This window comes from Cebus imitator, unplaced genomic scaffold (genome assembly GCF_001604975.1).
Source record: "Cebus imitator isolate Cc_AM_T3 unplaced genomic scaffold, Cebus_imitator-1.0 Scaffold68, whole genome shotgun sequence".
NCBI classification, from domain to species: Eukaryota; Metazoa; Chordata; class Mammalia; order Primates; family Cebidae; genus Cebus; species Cebus imitator.
In genome coordinates this window covers 9,531,729-9,542,694 of record NW_016107383.1, presented here as the reverse complement: position 1 = coordinate 9,542,694, position 10,966 = coordinate 9,531,729, and the positions used below count along the sequence as shown (strand labels likewise).

At 44.6% G+C, this 10,966-nt stretch overlaps 1 long non-coding RNA gene and 2 pseudogenes across 2 annotated transcripts; 1 reads left to right on the top strand and 2 right to left on the bottom strand.

The window, feature by feature from the left end:
- The first annotated feature begins 1,184 nt into the window (after nucleotides 1-1,184).
- LOC108305972 lies at nucleotides 1,185-10,197 on the top strand. Its single transcript, XR_001825965.2, has 3 exons — nucleotides 1,185-1,273; nucleotides 3,956-3,968; nucleotides 10,187-10,197. It is a non-coding gene; the product is annotated as an uncharacterized LOC108305972 (long non-coding RNA).
- On the bottom strand, nucleotides 1,322-3,361 carry LOC108305969 (annotated as a pseudogene). Its single transcript, XR_005200706.1, has 2 exons — nucleotides 3,338-3,361; nucleotides 1,322-2,879 (listed from the first exon to the last, which is right to left on the bottom strand). The product of XR_005200706.1 is annotated as an actin, cytoplasmic 1-like (transcript).
- LOC119471656 lies at nucleotides 3,043-3,121 on the bottom strand (annotated as a pseudogene).
- Nucleotides 10,198-10,966: the final 769 nt, after the last annotated feature.

Genomic DNA, 10,966 nt, shown 5'->3' with positions numbered 1-10,966 from the left:
ATTTTACTTTAAGTTCTGGATACATGTGCAGAACATGCAGGTTTGTTACAGAGGTACACATGCGCCATGGTGGTTTGCTGCACCTATCAACCCATCATCTAGGTTTTAAGCCCCAAATACATTAGGTATCTGTCCTAATGTTCTCATTCCCCCTTGATCCCCACCCCTCTACAGGCCCTGGCGTATGATGTTCCCCTCTCTGTGACCATGTGTTCACATTGTTCAACTCCCTCTTATGAGTGAAAACGTGCAGTATTTGGTTTTCTGTTCCTGTGTTAGTTTGCTGAGAATGATGGTTTCCAGCTTTATCCATGTCCCTGCAAAGGACATGAACTCATTCTTTTTTACTGCTGCATAGTATTCCATGGTATATGTGTGCCACATTTTCTTTATCCAGCCTATCATTGATGGCATTTGGGTTGGCCCCAAGTCTTTGCTATTGTAAATAGTGCTGCAGTAAACACACGTGTGCATGTGTCTTTATAGTACAATAATTTATAATTCCTTAGGTATATACCCACTAATTGGATTGCTGGGTCAAATGGTATTTCTGGTTCTAGATCCTTGAAGAATCGCCACGCTGTCTTCCACAAAGATTGAACTAATTTACATTCCCACCAACAGTATAAAAGCATTCGTATTTCTCCACAGCCTAGCCAGCATCTGTTTTTTCCTGACTTTTTAATAATTGCCATTCTAACTGGTGTTGAGATCGTATCTCATTGTGGTTTTGATTTGCATTTCTCTAGTGACCAGTGATGATGAGCTTTTCTTTATTTGTTTGTTGACTACATAAATGTCCTCTTTTGAGAAGTATCTGTTCATATCCTTTGCCCACTTTTTGATGGGGTAGTTTCATTTTTTCTTGTAAATTTGTTTAAGTTCCTTGTAGATTCTGGATATTAGACCTTTCTCAGATGGGTAGATTGCCAAAATTTTACCCCATTCTGTAGGTTGCCTGTTCACTCTGATGATAGTTTCTTTTGCTGTGCAGAGAGCTCTTTAGTTTGACTACATCCCATTTGCCAGTTTTGGCTTTTGTTGCAATTGTTTTTGGTGTTTTAGTCATGAAATCTTTGCCTATGCCTGTGTCCTGAATGGTATTTCCTATTGCCTGGGTTTTCTTCTAGGGATTTTGTGTGTGTGTGTGTGTGTGTGTGTGTGCACGCACGCGTGAGCACACTTTATTCAACTGGTCTCAGGTCAGTGTACAGGTAAGCCCTGGCTGCCTCCACCCACTTCCAGGGAGACCAAAAGCCTTCATACATCTCAAGTTCAGGGACAAAATGGGGATAGCCACAGAGGCTAAAATCTTTCAAAATAAAACAAAATAAAAAAGTATTAAGGTGAAATTTTAAAATTTTTTCATTACATAATTTACACAAAAGGAATGCTATTACCTCCCCTGTGTGGACTCGGGAGAGGACTGGGCCATTGTCCTTAGAGAGAAGTGGAGTGGCATTTGGGAGGGCAAGGGACTTCCTGTAACAATGCATTTCGCAATATTTGGAATGATTTTTTAAAAAAGAGCCATGTACAATCAAGTCCTCGGCCACACTGTAGAACTTTGGGGGATGCTCGCTCCAAACAACTGCTGTCGCTTTCACTGTTCCAGTTTTTAAATCCTGAGTCAAGCCAAAAAAACAAAACAAAACAAAAAAACAAATAAAGCCATGCCAATCTCATCTTGTTTTCTGTGCAAGTTAGGTTTTGTCAAGGAAGGGTGTAATGCAACTAAGTCACAGTCTTCCTAGAGGCATTTGCAGCGGACGATAGAGGGGCCAGACTCGACGTACTCCTGCTTGCTGATCCACATCTGTTGGAAGGTGGACAGCGAGGACAGGATGGAGCTGCCGATCCACACAGAGTACTTGCGTTCAGGAGGAGCAATGATCTTGATCTTCATCGTGCTGGATGCCAGAGCAGTGATCTCCTTCTACATCCTGTCGGCGATACCAGGGTACATGGTGGTACTGCCAGACAGCAATGTGTTGGCATACAGGTCTTTGCAGATGTCCACGTCACATTTCATGATGGAGTTGAAAGTAGTTTCACAGATGCCACAAGATGCCATGCCCAGGAAGGAAGGCTGGAAGAGTGCCTCAGGGCAGTGGAATCACTCATTGCCGGTGGTGATGACCCGGCAGTCAGGCATTTCAAAGCTGTTCTCCAGGGAAGAGCTGGAGGCCACCGTGGCCATCTCCTGCTCGAAGTCCAGGGCGACGTAGCACAGCTTCTCTTTGATGTCACGCAAGATTTCTCACTCAGCCGTGGTGGTGAAGCTGTAGCCACTCTCGGTGAGGATCTTCATGAGGCGGTCAGTCAGATCCCGGCCAGCCAGGTCCAGAAAGAGGCATGGGGGAGGGCGTACCCCTCATAGATGGGCATAGTATGGGTGACCCCATCACCGGAGTCCATCACAATGCCAGTGGTACGGACAGAGGCATAAAAGGACAGCACAGCCTGGATGGCCACGTATATGGCTGGGGTGTTGAAGGTCTCAAACATGATCTGAGTCATCTTCTCACACTGGGCCTTGCGGTTCAGGGGGCCTCCATCAGCAGCACGGGGTGCTCCTCAGGAGCCACATGCAGCTCACTGTAGAAAGTGTGGTGCCAGATCTTCTCCATGTCATCCCAGTTGGTGACAATGCCGTGCTCGATGGGGTACTTCAGGGTCAGGATGCCTCTCTTGCTCTGGGCCTCATCCCCCACATAGGAGTCCTTCTGTCCCATGCCTACCATCATGCCCTGGTGCCTGGGGTGCCCCACGATGGAGGGGAAGACAGCCCAGGGATCATCGTCGCCCACGAAGCCAGCCTTGCACATGCGGGAACAGCTGTCGACTACAAGTGCGGCGATATCATCATCCATGGTGAGCTGGCAGTGGATGTGGACCAGCGGGGTGGGGCGGTGAGGGTGGGGCTCTGTGCTCAGGGGGTGGCCGCGGTCTCTATTCCAGGATTTTTATGGTTTTGGGTTTTACATTTGTCTTTAATCCATCTTGAGTTAATTTTTGTATGAGGTGTAAGGAAGGTGTCCAGTTTCTGTTGGTGCTCTACACGTTCAGAGAAACTTTTCTAGTAACAAGCTATAGAAATGATCCCTGAAAGCATAGTCTTCATGGTGTCCTTTCAAAGCAGTAGTTTCTTGATCCTGTTTTTTTGTTTGTTTTGTTTTGTTTTGTTTGAGATAGACTCTCACTCTGTCCCCTGGGCTGGAATGCAGTATCATGATCTTGGCTCACTGCAACCCCTGCCTCTGAGGTTCACACAATTCTCATGCCTCAGCCTCTTGAGTAGCTGGGATGCTGGGATTACAGGCACATGCCATCATGCCTGGCTAATTTTTTGTATTTTTAGTAGAGACAGGGTTTTGCCATGTTGGCCAGGCTGGTCTTGAACCCCTAGCCTCAAGTGATCTTCCTTCCTCAGCCTCCCAAAGTGCTGGGATTTCAGGTGTGAGCCACCGAGCCTGGCCAGATACTATCTTTTCTATCAAAAGTTGTCACTTTTGTTTTTCAGGCTCCAGGGAGTTCGAGATAACCCAGATGGAAGCTCAGATGATAATGGCTAATTATGACCTTCAATGGAAACATATTGGCTTCAAAACCAAAAGTTCAGGTAGTGAGAATTTCAGGCCAATAGGAGAGATCGGGGCAGGGTCGTCCAACTCCCCTCAGATGATTCCATCTACAGGGCTGACCATGGTTGGGGAAAATCCTTTAGGAAACCATAGGCCAAATTATACAAAGGAAAATGTAGAATGTGGCTAGAGGGTACTCTATGCCCTTTTGTGTCCTGGTCCCTGTTTTCCTTCCTCCCCTGAGGAAACGCAGAGATGTTTTTGAAATGTAATTCTAGATAACTCAGGCTATTGAGTTGCATTTCATCTGGCAGTTCATACAGACTGCATGAGCCAGCATAAAGGAAGACTGGTGTGGGGGAGGGAGGGAGGGGACAAAGGAAGGTGGTGACAAGAGGAGCTTTTGGAGACAAAGACCTGCAAATCTGGACCCAGCAGGTTCAGTTTCTGAGTCCAATATCCATCTGAAGGCCAAGAACATCGCCAACAACCCTATGGTAATTTCCAGCCTTTCCTGATTGCCTTGGCCAGTGCCCACTATGACTCTCATTTCTAGGCATTTCACTGCTTACAGAGTGCTTCCCAGAAAGAGTCCCGCAGTGGCCCTGGGACAAGTCTTCCACTATTGATGTGCCAATTACACAGATTAATACACTGAGGTTGAGAAGTCCAGAGATTTGCCTAACATGGCTCTGTGAGTGAGAACTGGGAATTCACTCTAGGACTGCCCATTCTAAAACCAGTCCTCTACCACCTGCTCTTCCTTCTCCATTGCCATGGTCAAATGATGATCAAGAATTTTCTTTGATTTATTTAGTTGATGTCCTCTCAGCATCTACTATGAACAAGCACCTGGTACCAAACAATGTCAGAAAATAAAAAGATAGGGAGAAAAATGTCCCCTTCTCTCAAATTACAAACAAGAGAGATTTTGAAATAGCAGGGCAGAGCCTTCTGACCTATGTGCTTTCATAAGCAACTATAAACTCCACTCTCCTTCAGACCGTTGCCCTACAGTCAGTCAGTCATTCAACAAATGTGTATTGAGTATCTGCCCTGTGTCAGGCCCTGTCCTGGGTGCTGAGGTTACAATGGGGACAGGGCAGTTAAGGTCCTTGTTTTCAAGAAGCTTATATTCTAGAGAAGGAAGATAATCTAGAAACAAAGAAAATAAGTGTATGTTGAAACTAAAACCAATGCAAACATAGCTTCTCTTGGGAAAAAAGAAGCTCAGATCATATGAATGTCAGGCTGAGCTTCCCAAATCAACCTACAACCTTCTAAATTAATACCAAGCATTGGTTCTCTACCAGATCATATAAAAACAAATCTTTTTATTACAAAACTGCCAAAAAATATATATATGAAAGCTCAGTCAAGAGTCAGACTTGGAAGGACTTTTGCAAGACCTAAAGAAAGATGGTGTTACTAATAAACCACAGCCCCATCTTCAAGGCTTGATGGATGCAGAGCCTGATAAAAGAGCAGATTTCATTCACATGGGAATGAGCTGGGAAGACGACATTATCATTATGACTTCAGGGTCAAATTGGAGCCTCTTGCAAATCAAAATTAAATTATGCTTTTAGTATTTCAAGCAAGAAGTTCAGATTCCAGGATATCAATATGTGTTTGTTCACATGTGGCTTTTATATTTCAAAAGATAATACCGTCTGAAATCAGCCCAGCCCACCTCACAGTGTTCTCTCTTTGAACCTAACGCATCTGACATCCACTGTGCTTGCTGGGCAATTAACCACACACCACCCGTGAACTTGAATTGTCTTTTATTGTTCTTTATCTCTTCCAGTGTTGAACTTATGCAATGATGATTCATCCACCAACTGGTTCACGGGGATCACAGCTGATCCTCACACTTTTTTAACCTTGAACAAGGACAAGCCTTCATTAAATCCACAATTTGTTGAACACCTACTATGTACTGGTCACATCATTAGACACTGGGGACAGGTAGAAATACATCTTCTTGGACATTACAGTCTAGAGGAAGGAAGAGACATTAGCCATCACTAAAATGAATCTAATGTGACAGACCAAAACAAACGCAATGAAGGAAAAGAACTCAGTTCTGTAAGAATGGCTCACATTTGGGAAACCAGATCTGGACTAGAGGGAATCAAAGGATTCCTAAGGAGGTGAAACTGTCACTGAGATGGAAAGCAGAGGAAGAAAAATACCCAAAGACCCTGGGCAGGAGGAAACATGGGCCCATACATGCACTGTGCACAAATCTGCACTGCAAACTGCCATTGGGGCCAGAGCAAAGAAAGCAAGGTGGGGAGTCAGGCAAGAGACTTAGGCGAGTTCTTGCAGAACTCTCTTACAAGCAATGGGAAGCCACTGAGGGATAGGCAACACAGAGCAACATGATCAAATTTGCATATTGGAAAGGTCTCCTGACAGCAGCATGGAGCAGACTCCTCTAACCATCTGACTACACACCCTTACAAGTGGTAAGGTTTTGAGTGCACACCTCTGGTTTATGTAAATGTATGTGTTTTTATAAGTGTGTATGTGTATACACTGCATAGTTTATGTACATTATAAAACATACAAGTATAGAAATTGTTTTAAAGGGAGCTAACAAAAAATATTTTTTGAAGTCTTAACAAAGTGTTGATAACTGTTGAAGTTGAGCAATAGGCACATGAGGGGTCATAATTTAAATTAATTAATTTTTTTGAGACAGGATCTTGTACTTTCACCCAGGTTGGAGTGCAGTGGTTTCACCCCGGTTGGAGTGCAGTGGTTTCACCCCGGCTGGAGTGCAATGGTTTCACCCGGGCTGGAGTGCAGTGGTTTCACCCGGGCTACAGTGCAGTGGTTTCACCCAAGCTGCAGTGCAGTGGTTTCACCCGGGCTGAATGCAGTGGTTTCACCCGGGCTGAATGCAGTGGTTTCACCCAGGCTACAGTGCAATGGTTTCACCCGGGCTACAGTGCAATGGTTTCACCCGGGCTACAGTGCAGTGGTTTCACCCGGGCTGGAGTGCAGTGGTTTCACCCAGGCTACAGTGCAGTGGTTTCACCCAGGCTGAATGCAGTGGTTTCACCAGGGCTGAACTATATAACTCACTGCATTGATCTCCTGGGCTCAAGTGATCTTCCCACTTCAGCCTCCTGAGCAGCTGGGACTACAGGCATCTACCATCATGCCCAGCTAAATTTTTTTATTTTTATTTTTTGTTGTTGAGAAAGGGTCTTGCTACGTTTCCTAGCCTGGTCTCATACACTCATCCCCAAGCAGTCCTCCCACCTTGGCCTCTTAAAGTGTTAGGATTACAGGCTGAGCCACCATGCCCAGCCTCATGATTGTATTTTCTATTTTATGTGTGTTTGAACATGTCCCCAGTAAAATGATTTTAAGTCTTGAAAAATTTGACTTCATGTTATCATTAGTCATACGTCACTAAGGACATTATATACTTAGAGTAAGAGTTGTTACTAATAAACAATAGTACATATTTGTCCATATTTCATCCCATATTTTTGATTAGCTTGTTGTGCCCCTTTGTTTACCTTTAGTATTCATCATGCTTAATGTTCTGAGAAATGTGTCGTTTGGCCATTTTGTGGTCGAACGTCAAAGAGTATACTCACGTATACCTGAATGTTGCAGCCTACTGCACACCTAGGTACAAACCTGTATCGCAGGCTACTGTAAGCAATTGCAACACAATGATATTTGTGTATCTAAACACAGAAAAGGTAATGCATTGCACTACTACGTTACAACAGCTATGACTTCACCAGGTGACAGGAATTTTTGAGCTCCATTATAGTTTTTGGTTTCGGGGGTGGGGGTTTTGTTTGTTTTTGTTTTTGTTTTTGTGAGACAAAGTCTCACTCTATTGCCCAGGCTGGAGCACAGTGGCACCATCTCAGCTCAATGCAACCCCTGCCTCCCGGGTTCAAGCGATTTTCACACCTCAGCCTCCTGAGTAGCTGAGACTACAGGTGCACGCCACCACACCCTGCTCACGTTTGCATTTTTAGTAAAGACGGGATTTTGCCATGTTGGCTAGGCTAGTCTTGAACTCCTGCCTCAGGTGACCTGCTCACCTCAGCCTCCCAAAGTGCTGGGATTACAGGCATGAGCCACAATGCCTGGTCCATTATAGTTTTATGGAACACTGTCACTGTCACGATCATATATACCACCCATCGTTGACTAAAGCATTATTATGCATAGCATAATTGTATCTTTCATCTTCAAAAAGGATGCAGGAATCCTTTTAGCTTGCTAATCTATCTTTTGGAAGTTTTTTTAATTGGAACTACTTAATGTAATCCATAAACAGCATTCTCCTGGAGAAGACACAAGCTGCAGTTCACTGCAACACACCGAGAGCAAACAAAACCACGCAGGCTGCCTCAGAACATGGTCATGTTCTGGAGCCCCGGGATACCCAGATACCCCTTGAATCAAATGTGGCATTAGATTGGCTAACAGAAGAATTGGGCAAGGAGCCACAGTCAAGCCAGTCATTGAATGTCACGAAAGCTTGCTTGCTTTCTTAATTTTACTTAACGTAAACAAAAATCAAAATTCTAATGGCTTCTGCCTGCACACCAATGGATCATATTGTGTGCAAATTCTTGGAGATACTGCAGTGCATACTGGATTGACACTGAGGGGCCCAGAGGAGACACGCAGGAGGCTGCTGCAATAGGCAGTGGAGCAATGACGGAGGCGGTGGGACTGATGGGAAGAGAAGTAGAGATTCGAGAGCTGTTTAGAAGCACCGCACGACTCAATGCTGGATTCAAAACAGGGGGCAAAGAGGAGAGAGACACAAGGGTACTCCAACGTTTCTGTCTTGCACAGATAATTGCGTCTTATACCAAAAAAATTTATTTAAATGTTGAATTAAATGTTTAATTTTATCAACATAAAATTAAAACCAGTTTGTGCTATTTAAATGGACTGTCTTGCTAACTGTGCTTACTGTGATATTTTCTCTGCTTTGTTTTGTTTGTTTGTTTGTGTTTGAGATGGAGATTCTCTCTGTCACACAGGCTGGAGTGCACTGGTGTGATCTTGGCTCATTGCAACCTCCGCCTCCCAGGTTCAAGCAATTATCCTGCCTCAGCCTCCAAAGTAGCTGGAATTACAGGTGCCCACCATCACGACTGGGTAATTTTGTATTTTTAGTAAAGACAGGTTTCGCCATTTTGTACAGGCTGGTCTCGAACTCCTGACCTCAGGCGATCCGCTTGCCTTGTCCTCCCAAAGTGCTGGCATTACAGCCATGAGCCACTGCACCCTCTGCTTTGATTTTTAAGCCATTCTACTTTAGAGAGAGTGCAGATGGTTTCCACTTAGCTAATCTTACCTGTGGGAAGCTTTTGATTTTGAACCCTGAGCCCAGGTAGAGTCTCAGAAACAATAAAGCTTCACAGTATCCGACCTGCCCGTCCAAGCTCATACAGTGTGGCCCACACCCCAGGGGCTTTGATTCCTCCTTCCCACCACCAAGAAGCAGCTCCTTCGGGCCTAGATTCCCTGGCAGGAAGTCCTCCCAGTGAGAACACATCACATCTCCAGCCGTGGGCAAGAGGAGCCCAGGGCCTGGGCCAAGCAGAGAATCATCTTCTGTGGGTTTACTGTTGGGGCACCGGGAAGACCCAGCCCCAAGATCCAAATTCTATCTCCTATCCCCCTGGCACTGTTACCTGACGCTCCACCCCACCGCCCTGGGAAATGAATTACTTTGCATTAAATATCATTTCCCAGGCATTACTCTCAGGAGTAATGTTTTACTCCTGAGAGGAATAACATATTATCACTGTCACCTTAATGTGAGTGGATTTAGCAGATGACTTTTCCCAGAGTCAGGAAAAGCCCAGTTTCTTAGTCCATTTTCTGCTGCTGTAACAGAATGCCACAGACTGGGCAACTTCTAAAGAATAGAAGTTTATTGACATCCTAGCCTGCAAACACATATGCACACCTTCAAAAAAAAAAAAAAAAGAATAGAAGTTTATATGGCTCACAGTGCTGTAGGCTGGGACGGCCCAGAGATGGTGCCAGCATCGGGCAAGGGTCATGCCATGGCAGAAGACACCACATGGCAAGCAAGTGCACCAGACACAGAGAAAAATGGGGCTGAACTCACCCTTTTTATCAGGGGCCCACTCCAGAAATAACTAACCCACTCCCATCATAATGCGATTAATCCAGTTATGAGGGCAAAGTCCCCATGGCCTAATTAGCTCTTACTACTGTTATAATGGTAATTTGGGTTTTTTAAATTTATTTCATTTTTCTATACATTATTGGGTACAGGCGGTATTTGATTACATAAGTTCTACAGTGGAGATCTGTGAGGTGCAACCATCACCTGAGCAGTATGCACGGCACCAAATTTGTAGCGTTTTATCCCTCACCCCCCCACCAAGTCCCCACCATCCATTGTATCATTCTATGCCTGACAATTAAGTTTTCAACACATAAACTTTCAGGGAACACATTGAGGGTCTCAGAACTCTGTATGTCCAGCAAACATGGAAACTAGCATGCAGGGAAGCTCCTGCTACAAATACCACTAACGTGCCCTTCCTTTATCTCCAAGTTTCAAGGGGTAGACAGACAGAGAGGACCCCTTCCTTCACAGAGCTCATTCTCCCAACTAGGGAGATCACGAGGTTATAGAAGGGAAACGAGGGGTGGGGAGGGGAAAACAATGACAATATTGCTAAAGATTTTAAAAGCCTAATTTACTGAGCAATTCTGTGTGCCTGGAACTTGGAAATATACTTTGCTGGCAAAGTCTCAGGTACTCCTTACTCCAGCTCCATGAGGTAGGTAACTCTTATTGCCTACATTTTACAGATGATTAAAGAACAGAGAGGTTAAGTACTTGCTTAAAGTCACATGGTATGAGTGATGAAGCCAAGAGTATATTTAAGATAGCAGGGTTTAAAAAAAAAAACTGCCCCAAGAATTGAGAGCAGGACCTTGGGTGGCCTCAGAGCCTCAGTTTCCTATTCCATAAAATGAGAGACAGGTTGATCTCAGGGCTCCTCCCAGCTCAAACATCCTACAAATCTATGGAGACATAATTATCCCATCCAGCCAGACACTGTCTTGAACAAAGTGTAATTAACAGCACTTTGTGCTAGCAAGGAATAGACACAGTTTTCAGGAGGCAACCAGGTGTTAGGATGACTATCTTTTTTTCATTCTTTAATTAAAAATGACAAAGTTACTCTAGCACTAATAAGATCAATACCTGGGCATTCAAAGGGTTGGGTGGAAAAAGAACTATCAACCTACTGAGTGGATGGGGAAATCTGAAGTCGTGCTGTTGTGTTATGACACTGTGTTGCTGTAACCAAGGCTTGGGGAGGCTTAGTGCT